The 23,911-nt window shown below is 42.4% G+C and overlaps 1 protein-coding gene across 11 annotated transcripts in view; it reads left to right on the top strand.

The window, feature by feature from the left end:
- Positions 1–23,911, top strand: part of LOC125465223 (disabled homolog 2-interacting protein-like) — a 669,026-nt gene that overhangs the window by 470,414 nt on the left and 174,701 nt on the right. The window contains exon 1 of one of the 11 annotated variants that reach the window (XM_048558469.2): positions 17,327–17,394. The exons of the other annotated variants lie outside the window; for them this stretch is intronic. The gene's annotated coding sequence lies outside the window, so the exon portion shown is untranslated. Of the gene's footprint in view, positions 1–17,326; positions 17,395–23,911 lie in introns of those variants that run through there. 11 annotated transcript variants of the gene reach the window in all.

Raw genomic sequence — 23,911 nt, 5'->3', positions numbered from 1 at the left:
TTCAGCTGCCACTTTGCCAATGACTGGAGTCCCTGCTCCATGGCTGCACAGTCAGGAATCCCTGGCTCTATTGCTGCCACCGCCTGGAGACCGCACTCAGGCCCTGCCACAACCAGGACTCCCTGTCTCTGCTGCCAGGAAAGACCACCATAACCTCGCCAAGAGAACCACTCTGGCTGCCTTTCTGCTCAATTTCACTTTCACTGCTGCCAACAGGAAGGAGGTGAATTATGAAAAGAATGATGAGAAAGAAGGAAAAGATAGGCCAGTTTGGAGTGGACGGGCCCAGCAGCCCGAATGCTGCCTACCTTGCAGGTGCCACCAACTTGAAATTGGCACCATGTCCACTAGTTTTTTTATGCCTAACTTGCTCGTTACATCCTCAAAGAATTCTGGCAGATTTGTCAGGCAAGACCTTCCTTTAGCAAAGCCATGCTCACTCAGCCATATTTTAGCATGCACTTCAAATATTCTGCAACCTCATGATTAATAAAGGACTCTTTAAAAATTTACTCACATTTGGGATCTGGCTAACTAGCCTATAATTTATTTTCTTCGTCCTCCCTTCTTGAACAGAGGTATTACATTCACCATTTTCCAATCTTGTGGGAACCCCCTGACTCCAGTGATTTCCCTTCCCTTAGTATGTTTCTTCTTCCTTGGGATGAATTTCTGCTGTACCTTCTGAATTCTGCCCCCGCCCCCAGAAGCTCTTGCCACTGCTGCTTTAGCGCCTTCCCTACTGGGTTCGTCTTCAAACCAACTCTAGCCAGCTCCTCCCTTATGTCTTTATATTTACCTTTTACTCAATTATAATAGCAATACTATTGATTCCAGCTTCTCCCCTCAAACTGCAGGGTGAATATTATGGTCACTGCCCTTAGGGGTCCTTTTACCTTCAGACCTTTTCCATATTCTGTGTTATTGCTTATTCTGGAAAATGTGATAACCTTTAAAGTTTTAGCAAAGATTGCCAGCTCAGGTTGTGGGTGAGGTTGTTGACTTCCTTGCTGAGCTGGTTTGTTCTCATTCAGACATTTTGTCACCATTCTAGGTAATTAGTGAAGTCTCCAATGAAATGATGTTGTTTACTCCACTTGCAGTTTATCCTGCCCGGTCTGTTATGGTGAGTAGTGTCATTTCCAGTTTTGTTGTATATGGGGTTCAATTCTATGTTTGTTGATTGCCTTGTGGGTTGAGAACCATGCCTCTAGGGAGTCATTGTTTGAGTTCGGACAATGAAGGCCATCAGTTTAAATGGAACAATGTAACAGTAGTAGTCCAAGCCAAACAGAGACACGCATGGGAATTCCTAAAGGCATGGTCCTCAACCCATAAGGCAAACAACAAACATAGAATTGAACCCCATATACAAACCCATGTAGAAAAAAACTGGAATTGATACTACTCACCATAACGGACCGGACAGTATAAATTCCAAGCCGAGTAGAACAACATTGCTTTATTGGAGGTTTCCTGGTGATGAAACATCTGAGCGAGAACAAGCCAGCTTGGCAAGTGAGTCAACAACCTTAATACAATAATCTCTATCTTCTTTTTAAACCAGCCTTTAAAGTCCTTATGACCCGTCTGTTGAGCTTTTCCACAAGGATCCTGGTCCCAGATTGGTTCAGGTGGAGCCCATCTGGACTGTACAGCTCTCTCCTGTCCCAATACTGATGCCAGTGCTCACGAAATGGAACCCCTCTTTCCCATACCATTCCTTTTGCCACGTTATTGCCTCCATTATCTTTTACCTCTCTTTGTGATTTGCACATGGTTCAAGCACTGATCAAGAGATTACAACTTTCTGGTCCTATTTTTATAATATTTTGTTCCTAATTCTTGATGATAATCCCCAAATGGGACCTCTTCACGATGTTGTTCGTGTCAACTTGACCCACAACAGCTGGATTTCCCTGATCCCTCTGCAGTATCCTTTCAGGACAATTTTAGATGTCTTTCACCTTGGCACCAGGTAGGCAACACAGCATGTGGGACTCACGATCCTGCTTACAGCGGATACTGTCTGACCACTTAATTAAAGAATCCTCTGTCACTGTCTTCCTTTTCTTTGTGCTGCTGCCACTTGAATGGCTTCCTGTACAATGGTGCAATGGTCAGTTTGACCATCCTCCCTGCAGATGCTTTCCTCATCTGGACAGGGAACAATTACCTCAGACCTGTCAGACAGGGTCAAGAGCTGGGGCTCCTCCAGTGCTACGTTCATGATCTGCCTTGTAGTGATTGTAACAAGGTCACCAGTATACATTATAGAATATGAGTTCCCTGATTTGGAGCTGTTAACCTAGAATAACAGGGAGTTCTGGTGACAGATAAAGAGTGTGAGATACAGCTGGTTCAGTTACCACTGACTAGTAAAAAGCTCAGGCTCGAGCTAGATGAGGCAAAATTGGTTGAGAAGATTCACCTAGATTGGCTCAAAGTTTTTTGATTAGAAAATGGCTACCTGAGTAAACTGCTAATTAAATACCTGGAAGTTTTTGAGGCAGGTCTAGGGACTATCAACGGAGTCAAGACTACTTTGCATGTTGACCAGGAAGTAATTCCATGATCCCACAATACCTGCCCAATACCATTTGCGCTGTGGGCATAAGGAGAGGCAGAAATCAGAACGCTGGAAAGCGAAGGAATCATCCAACTAGTCCAGTTTGTGGAATGGGCTCTTCTTGTACCAATTGTGAAGCTGGATGGCTCAATTTGCTTTGAGGATTTTAAAGAAACGGTAACCAGCTTCTTGCAGCTGAATAAATGCCAGTCCCTCATTTAGAGGATTTATATGCAAAGCTGGCAGAGGGGCTATTCTTCTCAAAGCTGTACGTGACCCATGCATACTTGCAGTTGAGGTCAGATGAGGATTCCTAGAAGTATGCTACAATTAATATCCATTGGAGTTTGTATCAACATACAAGTCTGCCAGTCAGGGTATTGTCAGCCTGTACAAAATTTCAGTGGATGGTGGAGAACATTTTACAACATCTACCCCAGGTCACCATTTATCTAGATGACGTGTTAATGCGTGGGAACACCAAAAAGAACTTGGAGAAACATCTAAGGACACTATCCCAGACAGGTGTATACCTTAGAAGGAAAAATGTATGTCCCTGGCAAGTGACCTACTTGGGCTTCAGGGTATTCAAGATCAGATTACACATACTAGAAGATAAAGCGAGGATGATCAAAGCAGCCTCGGCGCTCTCATTTGTCCATGACTTAGTTTTACCTAGGATTGGTGAATTATTACAAAAACTTCAAACAAAACCTGGCCTCCATCCTGGCATCTTTGAATCAGTTCCAAAAAGAGGGTCTGTCTTGGAAGTAGGTCAGAATCCCCCTCATACTCATGTACCACCTGACCAACTTTCAAACCCAACACATCATCCTTCGACATTTCCGCCATCTGCAATCCGACCCTACCACCAAGACATTTTTCCCTCCCCACCCTTATGTCCTTTCCAGAAGGACCACTCTTTCCGTGACTCCCTTCTCCACTCCACACTCCCCTCCAGCCCCACCACCCCCAGCACTTTCCCTGCAACCAAAGCAAGTGCTGCACCGTCCCCTGTACCTCACCCCGATCCCAGGCTCGAGGAAGACTTTTTACATCAAACAGATGTTCACTTGCACATCTGTCAATGTTATACACTGTGTCCGCTGTTCCTATTGTGGCCTCTACATGTGGGGAGCCAAACGGAGGCTTGGGAACGACTTTGCGGAACACCTACGCTGTGTTCGCAACAAACATCTACACCTCCCATTCGCGAACCATTTCAATTCTCTCCCCCCCCCCCCCCCCCCCCCCCAAACTCCTCGGACGACATGTCCGTCCTGGGCCTCCTGCATTGCCACAATGATGCCACCCGAAAGGTGCAGGAATAGCATCTCATATTTTGCTTGGGAACTCTGCAGCCCAAGGGTATCAATGTGGATTTCACAAGCTTCAAAATCTCCCCTCCCTCGACCACATGCCAAAACCAGCCCAGCTTGTCCCCGCCTCCCTACCATTCCCCCCACCTCAAGCCCCACCTCTCTCCCCTACCCACTAACCTCATCTTTTCTTCCCCCCCCCCCCCCCCCCCCCCGACCTGTCCATCCTCCCTGGACTGACCTATCCCCTCCCTAACTCCCCAACTACATTCACCTTTTCTGGCTCTAACCCCACCTCTTTGACCTGTCTGTCTGCTCTCCACCTGTCTTCTCCTTTATCCATCTTCTATCCGCCTCCTGTTTCCCTATTCCAGAATCCCCTTTTCCCTCCCCCATTTCTGAAGAAAGGTCCTGACCGGAAACGTCAAGCTTTCCTGCTCCTCTGCTGCTTGGCCTGCTGTGTTCGTCCAGCTTCACAGTGTTATCTCTGTCTTGGAAGTAGTTGCTTGGCCATGCCACAGCTTTCAAGGGAGAAACAGCTATCATCCTGGTGGACTATGATCCCAAGTGAAATCTGATATTGACATGCAATGGCTCCCCGTATGACGTCAGGCTAGTATTAGGTCAGAGGTGGCCCGATGGAGAGGAACACCCAATAGCAAATGTATCCACAACTTTCTGTGATGCCGATCGTAAATACACCCAGATAGAGAAGGTAAGTTTGACAGTCACTTAGAGTCTGAAAGATCCACCAATATCTCATAGATGTAAATTTGTAATAACAGACCACAAACCCATGCTAAGTCTACTTAAAGAGGACAACGAAGTGCCACCCATAACTTGAAGCCAAATTCAGCAGTGGGCTGGAAAATTAAGTCCATATAGTTACAAGTTGGACATCGTCTGTGAGGCTAAGTAGCGCATGTGGATGCAGTAAGCTGCCTCCTGCTATCAGAACACCACCTGTTGTACTGGAGGCATCTATAATGTTGTTCAAGTTTTTCGAATAATGTCAAGAATTGCTGTAGCAGCTCACCCACGTTCGTGGGGATGGCCAGGTAAACTCTGAACTCAGTTACATGTCATCTATGCAGGTCCTTTCAAGGCCTCAGTGTTTTTAATCATTTTGGATGCCCATTCAATGTGGTTGGATGTGCTTTGAGTTCATTTGTGAAACACAGGAAAGGTGATTGAAAAACCACCAGCATCTTTTGCAACACGCAGACCACTGGAAGTGTTGGTTACAACTTACAGGCCTTTGTTTACCAGCAGGGAATTTCAGTATTTCTGAAAGTCAAACGGTTTTCGATATGTAAGGGCAGATCCATACTAGCCATCATCCAGTTGTCTGGCAGAAAGAGCAGCCCAAACTTGCAAGGCAGGTTTAAAGAAATAGCATACAGCTTCACCAGATACTAAAGTGTCCCAGATAACAAAGTGTGGAGCTGGATGAACACGGCGGGCCAAGCAGAATCTTAGGAGCACAAAAGCTCTTGCGCTCCTAAGATGCTGCTTGGCCCGCTGTGTTCATCCAGCTCCACACTTTGCTCTCTCAGATTCTCCAGCATCTGCAGTTCCCATTATTTCTAAACTGTCCCAGTTCCTGTTTGATTATAGAGCCACCCTGTATGCAACTACAGGGATAGCTGCAGCGGAATTGCTCATGGGAGAAGACTCCACACCAGGTTAAATCTGATTTTCCTGGACCTGTGGTGGGCAAGAGGGTGAAGCAGCTTCAGGAATGTTATTGCTGACCATGAGACTCTAAGCGAGAGAGACCGTTTACTTGAGGGGATGAAGTTTGGTGAGAAACCATGGAAAAGACCCTGCATGGGTAAGAGTCAAGGTAGACATGAGGTCAGGTCCATTGGCGTATAAAATTCAGGTAGATGCGACGGTCCTGATCAAGCACGTGGACCATATGAAAGCTCCAAACCCGCAAACAAGGCAGGAGCAAAATGTGCCTGAGGAACAATCAGAAAGTCTGGCGGAACCTGTTGCTTCTCCCTTTCCATCAGTTGTCATAGAGATGGACGTTTGGATGCTGCTGCCTCAATACTTTTCACACTTGAAGAAGTGAATGAATTTCTTCCAAGACGGTCCCAGGCACAAGAGATGAGCTACGGTCCTTTACATGTCACCCGTTTCTGAGGCAGAGTCAGAGGAACCTGACCCAGTGCGAAAATGGCCCAGCAGGAACTACAAGTAAAAGAGCTGGCCTATGTCCTCTGAATCAGAGGAGGAGGGATATAGTGATTGCAATGAGGTCAGCGAGGGTGGACCTCAAAGAAGGTGAATTCCCTGATTGGACCAGCTGCACAGCCCCAATCAGGGAGCCCTGGCTGACAGATAAGAACAGGGTGCCAGACATCCTGATGCTCTGAGGGAACTGGATCAGTGTCAAGGACTTTACATGTGTAAATAAAGGGTGACTTTTGGTGATGGGTACTGATAATGGCCTTTGTGGAATTATTTCATCTCTACCTGCCTCATTTGTTGTCACCCTTTCCTGCCCCTGCCCACTGGCCGGATTTGAAACATTTGAGCTACAGAGTGTGACTGCCAATAAGGTAATTTCTCCTCTCTGCAGGAAGTGCCACAGAAGCTCTGATTCCAGTTCATCAATTCTGAGCTGAGATTTTCCAAGCTGCAGACACCTCTTGTAGATGTGGTCACTATGGCTTGCAGTTGCTCCATCAATTCCCACACCCAGTATGAACAACGCATCACCTGTACTCAGAGATGGTAAGAAATGCCAATGCTGGAGTCTGAGATAACATTGTGGAGCAGGATGAACACAGCAGGCCAGGCAGCATTGGAGGAGCAGGGAAGCTGATGTTGCCGGTCGGGACCCTGGTCTGCCTGGCCTGCTGTGTTTCTCCAGTTCCACACATCATCTGTACTGCCATTTTTAATAAAGTTAATTTGGTTTTATTTATTTATTAAATAATGTTTTGGGACAGTCTCAAAATTTTATTAAAGTCCTTTCTGCATTTACTACTATTTAAGGCTAGTCCCTAATTTAAGTCCCTTATTAGCCAATAAAACCGCTGCTTGTCTGTGATCCTACTTTCCCTGCTGGCAATATTTTCCCTCATTCGGGTGAGATTGTGCACATTCTCTACTCCATCCCAGATTGCTTCACTGTGACACCAACTGTGAGGCCACCCTTTCTAGTTTGCTTCAAGGTGATGTCAACTGCAAGAACAGTCTTCTCAGACTGCTACCCTATGACACCACATGCAAGGACACCCTTCCCAGACTTCCCAAATTTGAATGTTGATCACATAGGCCTTGACTTGCTTTAGGATTCTTTAGGGCGTTTTTTTTTTAGTCAGTTTCTGTCATAGGAAAAGAGAGATGAATGCTTTCTATTTGCAGGCTCTGGATGTTTTTCTTTGCCGCACCTGTCACTTACAGCTTTTTAATACTCTGCAAATCAACCAACCAAAAGGCTGTTACCAGACAGGGCTTTCTTAATTCTAAAGACTTGACACCACTTTCCCTTTCCCTAGGGCAAAACCATATCACATAGCTCGTTTACGTGCAGCCTTTTTAAGTTGTAAACTCTCCTGGTACTTCAGTTATAGCAATCCAACTTTCATTTAAATTTATAGTTCCAAAAAAGAGAATATGGTCTCCGACAATGTGATAACAACACTACTTTTTGAATTTACATTACATTTTAGAGTTGTTTTCTTTGGGAGACGTGTACCTACACATAGTAAATCTTGGAATCTGCAAATACATTTTTAATCATTTTTATTCTAATTAAATCTCCTAATTCTAACCTCCCACCCCCACCAAACACACAGACATGCCAGTTTTCCCAAGCAACTCCACCTTCCCCCATCACTGAGATCAACTCTGTATCCATGGAATCCCATGCCACCATATCCCACACCCATTAGCACCAGCCAGAATTCTTGCCAAGTGCAGAATGTTCAGTAGTGTGCTCAAAAAAAAAGTATAAACTTTCCTTTATACTTGACATGTGCTACATAAAGATAAGGTGCATGATCAAGTATTAACATTATCCGAAAACAATGCATGATTTTGTTTCAAACTAAAGTTCAGTCAGCATTAAGGTTATTAGATTTTGTTGTGACACAAAAGGGATGTGAGAGTTTTTGATGATGGGAACTGAGCTCTTTGATGAACGGTCTAGGCCTGAAACGTCAGCTTTTGTGCTCCTGAGATGCTGCTTGGCCAGCTGTGTTCATCCAGCTCCACACTTTGTTATCTGTGAGAGTAGGTGATTTGTTCTTGGCATTAAACATGCTGTAGATGCACAATGTTTAATTGCTGAATACAAAATACAAACCAAATCAATCATGCTCCCAGCCAGAGTCCTTGGCAAAAATCAAAACAGCATTTTGTGGAATGTTTATAGTTAACCAGCAGTGCCAAGAGTTCTCCTAAACTAGCTGAAACCTTTGCACATCATCCCTCTTCCCAACCTAACCCTGTCCTAACCAGCTGAAACTCAGGCCAGCCCCAACTTCCACACTCCTTCCATACTCCCAACTGACTGACGCCCCAGTGCTGCACTTGACCCTGCCACCCCACCTCAAGCCAGCTAAATCTCAGGCCTGGCCCCAGTTGGCGCACCCTCACACAGAGACAATCTGACAGTCCAGAGGAACTGCTCCAACTTCCCTTTAGCTCTCTCATGCCATAAGACCAGCCAGATTCCCTCCCTCCCATCCTTGCTGCTCCTTCAGTTATGGATTTTATGTCTTGAGGAGCAGGAGGAGTGAGAGAAGAAACCTTCAGTTGGAGAAGCCAACAAGGGACATAGTCTCTGATCAGGGAAGCAGCTCCTTGCAGATCTTATGTCTTCCACATACAGGGGAATGACTTTCCTCTGGTTGTTCCTACGATTGATTTTTCCCAGATATTTTGGGGACATGTTCACCAGGACTGTCCCTCAGGCAGACTGTTTGAAGAAATGCACTCACCGTCTATTTTTGTCACATTTGAGTGTAGACCTGTTAGATAAGACACTTCAAGTAGTCTGTGTGAATGGAGCATGGTAATTTATTAGTAAATGCTGCTACATTTAACTCTCTGCCAAGTACTGACCCAACAAAACCAGATAGAAGGCATAGTAACATCAATCTCGCTTCAATTTCCTCCTCCTCCAATATTTATTTCTATTGTAGCCACAAATGCTTGCCATCTGTATCCCAACTTGGAAACCAAAAGTTTCCCAGCCAATTTTAAAAAATTCTGTAGTGTTGTTTTTATCTACAGTTTTCATTGGCACTTCGTGTACCTGAAAAATAAATACGTCATCGACTCAGCAAAAAGAAATCAGCAGTATTCAGTCAATTCAAAATTATCTGTTCAGTTTGTTTCCATGCTCTTTGGTTTGTACGGGAGTGGGAAAGAGGATATATTCCTTCATTTTAAATCTTTTGCAGGTTGGACTCAACTATTTGGTATGGGAACAAATACATGAGATTATTTGTGTGCATGGAGTCCAAACCTAATCTCTAACTGCCACAGGGTGTTGCCTTCTCCCTGTAATCCTCCACGACATGTGTCACAGCACATTTTTTTTCAGGTTACTAATGTATGATAACACATCAAGGTACAATTTATTGTTTTGAAAGCATGTTCATAGGATCATTATATAGCAATAAATGTCTCAAATGAGCTTTGAGTTCAACTGGAGAAATTTGCAAATGGCCCAATTAGGAGAAATAGTAAAGATATTTTTAATTGAGTATACCAAACTTCCCAACATTTCAAACTAGTGTCTCTAACTTTATCAGTATATCATGACTTTATTGCATCTAATGATCCAACAAATTTACTCCTACTCCTTGTTTGAAAAAAATCAATACCAGCTGCACGAAATACTTACAAAGCCATTTGAACCTGTGATATTCCAACTGCACACTTTTACTGCTTAGAATGATCATTATTGCATTTTATTGACTGAAAATCAAATGAGACAAATTTGTAAGATATAAATTAGGTTTTAAAAGTTTATATTACTCTCAAAAGCATCGGTGATAACTGTTCATGTTCTGCTTCATTGTGTATTTTGAATTTGATCTATAACTTGAGTAACTCATGTATTTGTTCCCATTACCAAATAGTTGAGTCCAACCTGCAAAAGATTTAAAATGAAGGAATATATCCTCTTTCCCACTCACGTACACACCAAAGAGCATGGAAACAAACTGAACAGATAATTTTGAATTGATTCCCTTATGACAAGTTTGGTCATAGTTATGGAATGGTTTACTGGAGGTTAATGTAATTCATCTAAATGTTAGAAGTAGCATTCTGAGGAATTTCTGCTGTGTGTAGTTCTTAAAAGATTGTTTTTAAAGCACTGTGCATGATGGTGCATCCAGCTTCATCGGTATAATTAATGATGACAGGATTAACCTTTTTCCAGCTAATTCACTAAATCCCCATTACCAGCATGCAGCCAAGTGGATTTACTAGGGTAAATGCATGACTTGTCAAATGTGCAAATTAGCATTAAAAATATTTTAATTCAGGTGCTGCATTCAAGTAGTATTGTACAGTAATAAGTAATGTAGTTTGATCTCACCATTAATGTGACAGAAAATTGGCTAATAGTGCATAGTTCCAAAATTGAGTTCTCAAGTATTCATAAATTCAACAATTATTGTTTACATTTACCTATTAGCTTGTCTTTTTTGTTTTTCTTAGTGTTTCAATTGAAATTCACTCTTCAGGCTCCTCAACAGCTCACAACAGTTAAAGGAAGTTCACCTTCTGAAGGAGGGTGACAGATCGGAATATAGCAATTCACGAATCATATAGAACAGGTCATCCAGCTCATCATATCTCTAAGCTATCTGTTTCAAGGAGCTCATCAGTACAGCCCACTCCACTGCTCTTTCTCCACAGTTCTGTACATCTTTCAAGTATACACATCGAATCTCCTTATGCAATTTATTTTATTCTGCCGAATATACCTAAGTGGTACCAGACTTAACTTTGACAAGAGAACAACAAAAAAGTTACCAAACCCTACTGATTATTACCATGGACTTCCCTTCAGCTCCTAAGCTTCACAACTCCTCCTTGATGATACTAGAACTGTTCTCAGGAATACACCTAAACTATAAATTAACTCCCAGTTTTCTGAGACCCTGAGTCACCATCTTCCTCAAAGCACTGTAGACTTGTAAGGCATGATTTCCAGCTTCCAAAAAGGATGCCAATTGCAATGGAAGAAAGAAGGTGGTAAAAATAGATTTGGTTTTCTGAATCTATCTTTTTATTATTCTTTAACAAAATGGCAACATTGCTGGCACTTGCAGCCCATCCATAATTGCTGTTTAGAGTTAGTGGTGAGCAGCTGCTGCATACCATGAAGTGTAGATACACTCTCAAAGCTTTTGGGAAGGGAGTTCCAGGATTGTGATCCTGATATGGTGAAGGAACAATAATATGGCTCAAGTTAGATTGGTGTGTGGCCCAGGGGAACTTGTCTGGGGTGTTCCCATGCATCTGTTCCTCTTGTTCTTCTAGTTGGTAGAAGTCATGAGTTTATAAGGTGCTGTCAAAGGAGCTTTGAGTCATTTACTGCAGTGAATTTTTTAGATCAGACTTGTTCAACAGTTGGGAGTGGGAATTGGACTCGGCAGGATAAAATAAATTGCATAAGGAGATTCGATGTGTATACTTGAAAGATGTACAGAACTGTGGAGAAAGAGCAGGGGAGTGGGCTGCACTGATGAGTTCTTTGAAACAGATAGCTTAGAGTTTTGAACTGGATGACCTGTTCTATATGATACTGTGAATTGCTTCCATGATGCAAAGGTAGAATAAGAGAGGAGAAATTATTTCTATTGGCTGAAGAGTTGATAACCAGACAGGACAGATTTAAGGTAATAGGCAAGAGAACTGAATGTAAAAAGAGGAAAAACTTTTACACAATATCATGGTTTGTAATGCAGTGCCTGATAAGGTAGTGGAAATAGATTCATTAGTAGCTGGAATTTAACTGATAGTTTAAGAAGAAAACTGTTGCAGCAATGTGGGAAAGAGCCAGAGAATGAAATAAATGGCTTGATTTTCAGAAGAGCTGGTGCGAACTCTGTGAGCCAAATATTATCCTTGGTGGTGTTCTGTGCACAAATTGTCATTTTTTTAAGACTCAGCTTTAAGTCTTCATAAGAGTTCTTCATGAATTTGGCAGTAGATATCAAGCTCTCACCTATGAGAAATGATCATTATTATGTTTCCCTCTGGCATCAATGTAGAACTGCTACAAAAGTCAATATACCAGGGACTTAGATAATAGAATGTGAGGCTGGATGAACACAGCAGGCCCAGCAGCATCTCGGGAGCACAAAAGCTGACGTTTCGGGCCTAGACCCTTCATCAGAGAGGGGGATGGGGTGAGGGTTCTGGAATAAATAGAGAGAGAAGGGGAGGCGGACCGAAGATGGAGAGAAAAGAAGATAGGTGGAGAGGGGAGTATAGGTGGGGAGGTAGGGAGGGGATAGGTCAGTCCAGGGAAGATGGACAGGTCAAGGAGGTGGGATGAGGTTAGTAGGTAGGAGATGGAGGTGCGGCTTGGGGTGGGAGGAAGGGATGGGTGAGAGGAAGAACAGGTTAGGGAGGCAGAGACAGGCTGGGCTGGTTTTGGGATGCAGTGGGTGGAGGGGAAGAGCTGGGCTGGTTGTGTGGTGCAGTGGGGGGAGGGGGACGAACTGGGCTGGTTTTGGGATGCGGTGGGGGAAGGGGAGATTTTGAAGCTGGTGAAGCCCACATTGATACCATTGGGCTGCAGGGTTCTCAAGCGGAATATGAGTTGCTGTTCCTGCAACTTTCGGGTGGCATCATTGTGGCACTGCTGGAGGTCCATGATGGACATGTCATCTAAAGAATGGGAGGGGGAGTGGAAATGGTTCGCGACTGGAAGGTGCAGTTGTTTATTGCGAAGCGAGTGGAGGTGTTCTGCAAAGCGGTCCCCAAGCCTCCGCTTGGTTTCCCCAATGTAGAGGAAGCCACACCGGGTACAATGGATACGGTATACCACATTGGCAGATGTGCAGGTGAGCCTCTGCTTAATATGGAAAGTCATCTTGGGGCCTGGGATAGGGGTGAGGGAGGAGGTGTGGGGGCAAGTGTAGCATTTCCTGCGATTGCAGGGGAAGGTTCCGGGTGTGGTGGGGTTGGAGGGCAGTGTGGAGCGAACAAGGGAGTCACGGAGAGAGTGGTCTCTCCGGAAAGCAGACAAAGGTGGAGATGGAAAAGTGTCTTGGGTGGTGGGGTCGGATTGTAGATGGCGGAAGTGTCAGAGGATGATGCGTTGTATCCGGAGGTTGTTGGGGTGCTGTGTGAGAACGAAGGGGATCCTCTTTGGGCGGTTGTGGCGGGGCCGGGGTGTCCATGTCCATCATGGGCCTCCTGCAGTGCCACAATGATGCCACCCGAAAGTTGCAGGAACAGCAACTCATATTCCGCTTGGGAACCCTGCAGCCATATGGTATCAATGTGGACTTCACCAGTTTCAAAATCTCCCCTTCCCCCACCGCATCCCAAAACCAGCCCAGTTCATCCCCTCTCCCCACTGCACCGCACAACCAGCCCAGCTCTTCCCCTCCCCCCACTGCATCCCAAAACCAGCCCAGCCTGTCTCTGCCTCCCTAACCTGTTCTTCCTCTCACCCATCCCTTCCTCCCACCCCAAGCCGCACCTCCATCTCTGACCTACTAACCTCATTCCACTTCCTTGACCTACCTGTCTGTCTTCCCTGGACTGACCTATCCCCTCCCTACCTCCCCACCTATACTCTCCTCTCTACCTATCTTCTTTCCTCTCCATCTTCGGTCCGCCTCCCCCTCTGTCCCTATTTATTCCAGAACCCTCACCCCATCCCCCTCTCTGAAGGGTCTAGGCCCGAAACGTCAATTTTGTGCTCCTGAAATGTTGCTGGGCCTGCTGTGTTCATCCAGCCTCACATTTTATTATCTTGGATTCTCCAGCATCTGCAGTTCCCATTATCACTGATACCAGTGACTTACATGGAATGAACTTGGAATGTAAAACATACTTTCTTTTGCACTCACCAAACCAACAATTTTAAATTGTTCACTTCAAGAGTGAAACATAATGGACTCATGTACACAGACACCAAAATCAACTGCCCAGTCTTTGAAATGAAAATTCATCCCTTGAGTAAAATTAAACAAATAATTCAGCAGTAGCAACATGCGGAGTGAGCATGGATATATATTCTTTAGTATATTTGTAAAGGTGCTGTCTACTGAGAGGGCCATCAGCAAGATTACTTTTGTGAGCCTGCAGAAAGCTATTTGTCTTTATCGAGTTATTCCCAATGTTTTACCCATACTGTAGGGTTTTCTTTAAATAACATACCACATTGGCACTCTAACTTAATTCTTTTCAAGACATCAAAGTCTCTATGCAGCTTTATAAACAGTACAATTTCATCCAAGATGCACAATTACATAATATCAAGCCTTGGATAAAGTGTAATAGCAGTCCAATAACCAAAAACTAATAACTATCTTGGCAATCAAAGTTTTAAAAAAAAATGCTGCTCATAAATATGGACTTTAAAAACACGGTGCATTTTCCAGATTTAGAATTATTTAGAGAGTTGGATTAGCCTTGGATGAAACTTGAGTAGCATGCTGAATGTTTTTTCCAAGTAATTTTCTGCAATGCCATGCAATTGTTAGTAGCATACATGAGCTTAATAATTTTAAATTAATAACCACAAGAGATTTTTGGAAAATAGTACAGCCGATTGCACTTCTCTCTAATGTGGGAGCTTGGCACACCCAGGAGGATGAGACTTCTACTTCTAGCTGTTTACATGATTGATAGCTGTCAATTGCAGTGAAGAACTGAAAGAAATTATTTAGCTTTTTTTCCTTTTTATGTACCGTTATTAATGTTTTTAATGGCACCTGTTTTCATTTTCTCTTCTTTGTCTTAGCAAATTTTGAATCATTTTTTTAAAAAGTGTTATGAGTAGGAAAAGCACCCTAAATGGGTCCAACAGTGCATCTGCAACTTTTTTCCCTCCCGTCCAAGGGGTCACCCCTCTGAGGGCGCCTTTGTTTGGATGTTTTAATAATGTCTCCCATATGTCTTTCCTAGGGGGACAGGCGAGGCTGTCAAGACTGCAGCCAGTATTATCATCAAGACAGTCTTGCTGCCAGCAAGTAGAGATCCTAGAATCCTTGCCTTGCTTGGTCCAAACATCAATGCTTTTTTAGCCTGTAAGACGCGGAATAATTGAATGAGAAAGGAATCAAATTTTGAGACCGTAAGCTAAAAGAGCAGAATTTTAGCCATTTGTCCCATCATGTCTACTCCGCCATTCTAACATGGCTGATAGTTTCTTAACCCCATTCTCCTACCTTTTCCCCACAACCCTTGACCCTCTTACCAACCAAGAATCTATCTGTCTATCTCGGTCTTACTTACACTGAGTGACTAACAGAGAGCTGTCAAAGCCGTGAGCTGCACAAATTCACCACCCTCTGGCTGAAGAAACATCTCCTTCATCACAATTCTAAAGCATTGTGCCTTCACTCTGAGGCTGTGCCCTCAGGTGTCTCTCCTACTCGTGGAAATATCTTCTCCACATCCACTCCATTCAAGCCTTTGAGTATTTTGTAAGTTTCATTCAGATACCCCTCATCCATACCTCTTTTCAGTACAGACCTGGAGTTCTCAACCGCTCCTCATATGACGAGCCTGTCATCCAGAGGATCATTCTGGTAAACCTTTCTTGACTGCCTCCAACACCTGCATTTCCTTCCTTCTATATGGCCTCAAAACTGCTCACAATATTCCAATTGTTGTTTGACCAGAGCCGTCTACAGCTTCAGTACGTTCCTACTGTCAACTATTCTAGTTCTCTCAAATTGAACATTTAAGGGAAATTTGAGCTAGTCTCTTTGTGCGTCAGATTTTCGAATCTTTTCTCCATTTCAAAAATTGTGTACAACTCTATTCTTACCAAAGTGCATTACCTCTCATTTTCCCCACATTGTATTTCATCTGCCATTTCTTTGCATGCTCTCCTCGTCTGTCCTTCTACAGCCTCCCTGCCTCCTCAACACTGTCTGACCCTTCACGTATTTTTGTGTCATCTGCAAACTTAGCAACAATACCTTCAGTTCCTTCATCCAGATTGTTAACGTATACCATGAATAGTCCCAACATTGACCACTGCAGAACTCCACTAGTCACCATCTACTGTTCTGAAAAAGACTGCTTTATTCCCTTCTCTGCTTTCTGCCAATCAGCCAATCCATTATCCACACCAGTGCCTTGCCCCTAACTCCATGGGCAGCCTCCTGTGTGGCACTTTGTCAAAGGCCTTCTGGAAATCCAAACAGAGGGGAGGCCACGGCCTATAGGTATTATTGCTGGACTGTTAATCCAGAGACCCAGATAATGTTCTGGGGACCCAGGTTTGAATCCCGCCATGGCAGATGGTAGAATTTGAATTCAATAAATATCTGGAATTAAGAATCTAATGATGACCATGAATCCATTGTCGATTGTCAGAAAACCTCATCTGGCTCACTGATGTCCTTTAGGGTAGCTAACTGCCATCCTTATCTGGTCTGGCCTACATGTGACTCCAGACCCTCCGCAGTGTGGCTGACTATTAACTGCCCTTTGAGCAATAAATGCAGTGACACCCTCGTCCCATGGATGAATAAAGGAGGTCCACTGGCACTTCTTTATATAACTTGCTCATTCCCTCCTCAAAGAATTCTAACAGACCTGTCAGGGATGACCTCCCTTTGACAAAGCAGTGCCGACTCAGCCCTACTTTATCAAGCAATTCCAAGTAATTCCCAATCTCATCCTTAATAATGGACTCAACTCTTACCAGCAACTAAGGTCAGGTTAACCAGCCTAGAATTTCTTGACTTCTGCCTCCCTCTCTTAAACAGTTGTGTTACAGTAGGTATTTGCTAGTCCTGTAGGACCCTCCCTGACCACAGTGATTCTAAAAGATCATCTGCATCAATGCCTCCTCAGTCTCCTCAGCTGTCTCCTTCAAAACCCTGGGTTGTAGTCTCTCCATCAGGGTGATTTATCCACCTTAAGACCTTTCAGCATCCCTAGCCTAGCATTTTCTCCTCCACTCACCTCTGCCTCGATGCTCTTCAAGTTCTGGTAATAGCTGGAGATTAAGTAATTAGGGTGAGATTGAACTAAATGAAGAACGTGAACATCATCATTATGGGATGTTTCTATGCTGTGCAAGCTGTACAATTCTATGATTTATATGGTACTTGCAATCACTTATTAACTGAATTCTTCCTTTAAATGGCATCAGTTTTTTTCCAAAATCATTTATTAGCTCAAGAAAAACTGTGCAGTTTCTGTTCAGTTATGTTACACTTATGACGTTACAGTACTTCTACTTGTATTTTAGTTTTGTGGGAAGAATGGAAGGAAAAACTGGAGCCATGAGAAACAATGGATTTAACTCTCGTGATTGCCGTAAGTACATTCTGTTATGTCTGACATCCAGTCTGAAGAAAGGTTCCTGCCTTTACACCACAGTGTATTCTCATCCTAATCTTTCTACAAAGAGAGCTACCAGCTGGAATTTCTAGCACCCAATACCATATTGATCAGCATTATTGTGTCACAGTTTGGAACAAATTTGTTGTCTAACTTGCAATCAATTCAGGCCATTATTTTTCTCCCAAGATACTGTACTGCTATTTCTAAACATGCTTTATTTTAACCAATATACTTCTAATAGTGAGTTACAAAAAGCTTACCATGTGCATCTCACTTTTTGGTAGCTCATGATATGATCAAATGGTTTCTTCTTAGTCATCTTGGGCATTGAAGGTTTTATTTTAGTCAAAATTGTAAGTTCTGTAAGATCACACAACAGTTGGATATTGAGGAAGTAGTAACCCTTATGATTGTAGTAGTTCTCAGTTGATACGCACCGCTGGCAAGGAAATGTGCAAGCAATCAGGATCCCTAACATATGGGGAAGTCACAATCCTCACTTCACTGTGTGCTAACTCCACCAGATATTCTCTAACAAGAGAGAATGAATTGTACTCGCCTATCCTGAAAATAGTGCCTGAGCGACTTCTCGAAAGCATACATCGATGGTGGACTCAGATTTTGTAAATAATTCCCTGCTCTGGGCTGGCAGAGTCTGAAGGAAAGAAGATCATGGGCATGGTCGTCACCACGGTCACTGGCAGTGGAGCCCTTGCCTCGATCTGAGGTTGTGTCTGCAGCTGAGAGTGGCTACAAAAGAGCAGGAGGAAAATCAATAAAATTCATGTGGAGTTCAGCATCATGTTACAGGCTAGGTTTAACAGCCGAATAACTTTTACTGTTGATCCTTTCAATGTGAAGCTAATATGTTACTTATTTAAAATGTAAAATTTAAAAGTTTGCCAGGAATTAAATGAAAGATTCAACAGATATTACGATTGTTAAGTTATTTTGCTTTATATACTGATGTGGTTGTATTGTTGACTCTAAAACAATTAGTTGATGCAAAATCTGCTTTCTTCATGCTGATTTTGAAAGTAATTAACTCTATCTGGAGTAATTAGTCATTTTTCAGAAATAGTAATTCACCATACTGAATGCAACTTTTTTGCCTTATCAGTGCTAGTTGTTTGTTTTAAATTTGTAATCGCTACGTGCTTCGTTATTATGGTATTAGATGTAATTTTTGCAGTAAAGATTTTCTCTAGAATTTGTAATTAGTTAATGTATCAGAGAGAGAGAGAGAGATAAAAAGCTTTTTTTTTGCAATTGAGATTGTGTAAATTATATTACTTGTTTACTGTACAAGAAAACCTCTTACAATGTCATTATTCTCGATCTGAGCCTTGGAGTCTGTCCAGTTGTGGATTTTAATGACTATTGACATTTTGTAGTCGGTCCCAAGCATGAACTTGGATAACTTCACACCTAGACATTGCATAAATGGATTTACAAGTTTCATATTAATTAATTAGTGTGGTCTCACCAAATTTTCTCTTTGGTGTATTGAAAATATGCAATTTCAAAGTTTTAATCCTGACAATTTCACTTGAGCAAGTTATGGTCTTGTAGAACTTTTGTCCCACATGCTGAACTAATCACAACTTTGTCTTAATTTTGCTTTTTGAAGATAAACAAGATACAGTAATGGAAAATAAAGCATGTCTTTATACCTGGTGTTCACATAAGGCACACCTAGGTTTGATACTTGTTAGTAACTTAAAAATCTATCATTACTACAAACCCTTATGTTGCTGTGTTATGAGTCAAGATGTTTTGATGTGACAGAAACCATCCCTGTGACATGCATCAGAGGCTAATCATGGTGCAAAGCAATAGAGTTATATAGGCATCAGAATTTATAGTAAGCGCTACACTACAGAGTGATCTTCTGGTGAATAGTCATCACAGCATAAAAGCAAAGTCTTGTGTGAGTTGAAAATCTGAAAAGAAAAGAGAAAATTCTTGAAAAAGTCAACAAATTTGGCAACATCTGTGCAGAGAAACAGAGTTAATGGCCCAGAAGTTTCAGTCAAGATTTTTTTTTTAAAATGTCTGTCTGACCCTGATCAGATTTAAAAAATACTTTCCTGCCTTTTGACACGTTCTGCATTGGAGATTTTTGGTCAGTAACTTCCTATCACAGACCCTATCCAGGAATCCAATCCAGCGATGGAGAAGTTAATTGTCAAAATCAAACCCCATTTTTGTATTGCTGCATGTTGTATGCAAAATGTTCAGACATTTTGTTAGCTACTGTGAAAGAATATGTAAGGGATCGGATAGAAGGATATGTGACTAAATGAAGGGAGGATGCGATTCTCCAGCCTTCTAGCTAGTTGTGCACTTCAGAATTTCTGATAGACCATGTACCAATTCAGTTGTAATACTTCAAGGGTAGAAATTGATAATGCATCTTTTGTGTAAATTTTATAACTGCGTTGGAATCATATAATGATTGGGGCAAAGTTTTATAAGAAGCAGCGTTCAGATTTCCTGAAACAGTTCCCAAAACTTCTTGAGTGATTCCGACCGTCAATCTGAGCTGCACGCAGAACCAAACCATGGAAGGGAAGATTGTAAAAATGCTTAAAGAAATCAGAATTTTTAGTAAATTGCTGGTTTTGGGTATACTGTATCCATTGTACCCAGTGTGGCTACCTCTACATTGGGGAAACCAAGCGGAGGCTTGGGGACCGCTTTGCAGAACACCTCCGCTTGGTTCGCAATAAACAACTGCACCTCCCACTCGCAAACCATTTCCACTCCCCCTCCCATTCTTTAGATGACATGTCCATCATGGACCTCCTGCAGTGCCACAATGATGCCACCCGAAGGTTGCAGGAACAGCAACTCATATTCCGCTTGGGAACCCTGCAGCCCAATGGTATCAATGTGGACTCCACCAGCTTCAAAATCTCCCCTTCCCCCACCGCATCCCAAAACCAGCCCAGTTCGTCCCCTCTCCCCACTGCATCACACAACCAGCCCAGCTCTTCCCCTCCCCCCACTGCATCCCAAAACCAGCCCAGCCTGTCTCTGCCTCCCTAACCTGTTCTTCCTCTCACCCATCCCTTCCTCCCACCCCAAGCCGCACTTCCATCTCCTACCTACTAACCTCCTCCCACCTCCCTGACCTGTCCGTCTTCCCTGGACTGACCTATCCCCTCCCTACCTCCCCACCTATACTCCCCTCTCCACCTATCTTCTTTTCTCCATCTTTGGTCTGCCTCCCCCTCTCTCCCTATTTATTCCAGAACCCTCACCCTGTCCCCCTCTGTTGAAGGGTCTAGGCCTGAAACGTCAGCTTTTGTGCTCCTGAGATGCTGCTTGGCCTGCTGTGTTCATCCAGCTTCACACTTTATTACCTTGGATTCTCCAGCATCTGCAGTTCCCATTATCTCTGAAATCTGAGTGGTTACCTTCTGTACTAAAACAGATAGTCATTTAAAACTCCATTGTCTAGGAATAAAAATAATGTTTCGTAGTGAATGTAATTGTCCAAGAAACAAGGAAGTATTTGCAATATTTCATTATTTCTGGTAAATATCCTTTTCAACAAGATTTTCCATAATTTAGCCTTAAGATACAGATTTAATTTGAATAAATTAAATGTCCCAAAGCAATAAATATCTATTTGTTCACTGATGTTCACTGTATTGACTAGTGAAAACAATGGTAAATGGAAGCAAACGATATAGCACCACAGTAAGTAGGTTTGACTTATTGCAACAAAGATGCATCAAAGACGTGATATTCCAAACGTATTGGCGCACAATGGCAATACAGCAACAACATGTTTCTTCTAAAAGAGAAAAGTAACTCACTACGGAGAAAAGAAAAGCAGAAAATTACTTGTAGGAAATGCGCCTTCTCGATTCCAGTTGGATTTATTTTAAAAGGAGAAGGGCAGACTTAGATTCCAGAGAATCCCATTAATGGTTTTTATCTTTAATCCTAAATGATACACAGTATGTTATTGAATTGTAACTACCATGTATAGCTACATAAACTCAAAAGACTTTCAGTGTATGTGGGAGACATTTTGGAAACACTCGTATGATTGGAAACAGCTGCTATTTTTTAACAACATGTAGGGTTGGCTCAATCATTATTAGTGTGCTTGAACTGTTTGCCATATTTTCCACACTATGGTGGAATGCCACTATGGGTTACAAGGTAACATACAAGATTTATCTGCTGTCAGTACACTCTTTAGAAGTTACATTTAATGATCAGAAAATTGTGCATGTATTCAAGTTTCCCATAAAATACTTCCTGTGGTACAGTGCAGCCTCTCAGTATTTACCACATCACATACAGAATTGTGACAGCCCTATTGGTCTGTGGAGCATACCCTATTCCATGTTTCTTACTGTGTCACATTGGAAAAATTGACCTTTGATATTGCCCAAATAGATTTTGTTTGAGCGCTGTGATAAAAATGGTGTTTTTAAATCAAATTTGCATGTATTAAAAATAACTGTTCGTAAGGAGTTCATCTTAATGATGTTCTTCCCTAACCACACAATGGTATTTACAACACAACTTGGTTTGATATATTAGGTGCAATAAAAGATTTATAATTTTTACTAATGTTATACTGTACATTAGGATAGTTTTACCTCAATTTGAATTAGTTTAACTAACTTCAGAATTGCCCATATAGTTTTCCTAAAACAGCAGTATATTTATACTTTAAAATGCATTATTAACATGAGTCTAGAGAACTGAACTAATCTTTAAAATATAAACCTGATGTTTGCTGATGTTCCATGATGTTTTAATATCTGTCCCATAAATTTGTCAAGAGGATATCCTTTGAAAATGCCTGATTCTATCAAAGAAAGATATGGGTATAATTGAGCCATGTGCTGAGCATGAAGTCTCTGATCCAGTGCAACAGAAGTAGTAAATTAGAAACAATTTTGTGGACATAGGGCAGCTATTGAATCTAAAAGAGAAAAATGTATTTGCTTCCGACTAAAATTGTTTGAGTGCAATCATAGATTTTCAGGAATTATAGGTTAATATAGCAAGGTTCAGCATTTCTCTTTGCAGGCACAGGTCCTCGTTGGCTGATCAAGAAAGGTATTAATGGTAGTCATGCCTACCAGCTCTCCCACTTTCTTAACTTGTGTTTCCAAATTGAATAGGTATGGTAACAGAGAATGTAATTGAGATTTTATGTAGAACAATACGAATATAAGAGGATTGTTACTGGAATTGTATAATAGTCTAGAGATTAAGTTGAAATGCAGTTGGGGAAAAAAAGTGTTGCTTAAAATGGTGGTCTTACTGGCAAGATGAAAGGCAGCGTTATGCTGTATGTGTTTGTAATTTGTTGAGAGGATATTTCCACAGCATGATAGAGATTTTGTGTTAGAACTAATCTGTATCGAATATACGGGTGACACATTGTGCCATTTGGTAATGTTAATTTTGAATACAAAAATCCTGCTTAGCATTCGGTTATTGAAGATGGCACTTCTCAGGCAAGATTATATTTTTTAAAGAAACTTTCTGTTGATGTTTGCAGTATTTGATTACAGTATATGTGTTAGTTTGCAGCTGTCCTGGGCTTCTTTTCAAAGGTCACAATTCAAATGCTGTTGTATTATGTATATCTTGGATCCTATTAACTTCCGTAGTATTGCCTAGAGTGCTAGACTTGTAAACTGTTGTGAAGTACTGTTGCCAACTAGGGGAATTGAAAATGTTGTGCAGAGGGATCTTGGTGTCCATGTATATCCCTGAAAGTTGCCACCCAGGTTGATAGTGCTGTTAAGAAGGCTTTCATAGAACAAGGCTTACGGTGTTTTAGGTTTTATTGGTAGGGGGATTGAGTTCTGGAGCTGTGATGTCGTGCTGCAACTGTACAAAACGCTAGTGTGGCCTCGTTTGGAATATTGCGTGCAGTTCTGGAGGCCCCATTACAGGAAGAATGTGGAAGCATTGGAAAAGGTGCAGAGGCGATTTACCAGGATGTTGCCTGGTCTGGAGCAAAGGCCTTATGAAAAAAGGCTGAGGGACTTATGTCTGTTCTCATTGGAGAGAAGGCGGCTAAGAGGGGGATTTAATAGAGACATTCGAGATGATCAGGATATTAGATAGGGTGGACAGCGAGAGTCTTTTTCCGAGGATGATGACGTCAGCTTGTACGAGGGGGCATAGCTACAAATTGAGGAGTGATAGATTTAAGACAGGTGTCAGAGGCAGGTTCTTTACTTAGAGTGGTAAAGGTGTGGAACGCCCTGCCTGCCAATGTAGTGAACTCAGCCACATCAGGGGCATTTAAACAGTCCTTGGATAAGCATATGGATGATGATGGGATAGAGTAGGGGGATGGCCTTAGATTGGTTCACAGGTCGGCACAACATCGAGGGCTGAAGGGCCTGTTCTGCGCTGTATTGTTCTATGTTCTATGTTCTAAAGCTTGTTCATCTGGTTACAAATGATCACTTGAAAAGAGAGCTACTTATTTTTATAC

The sequence above is a fragment of the Stegostoma tigrinum genome, chromosome 29, assembly GCF_030684315.1.
Source record: "Stegostoma tigrinum isolate sSteTig4 chromosome 29, sSteTig4.hap1, whole genome shotgun sequence".
Classification (NCBI taxonomy): domain Eukaryota; kingdom Metazoa; phylum Chordata; class Chondrichthyes; order Orectolobiformes; family Stegostomatidae; genus Stegostoma; species Stegostoma tigrinum.
The sequence above is the reverse complement of the archived record's forward strand: the minus strand, read 5'-3'. Positions and strand labels throughout refer to the sequence as shown.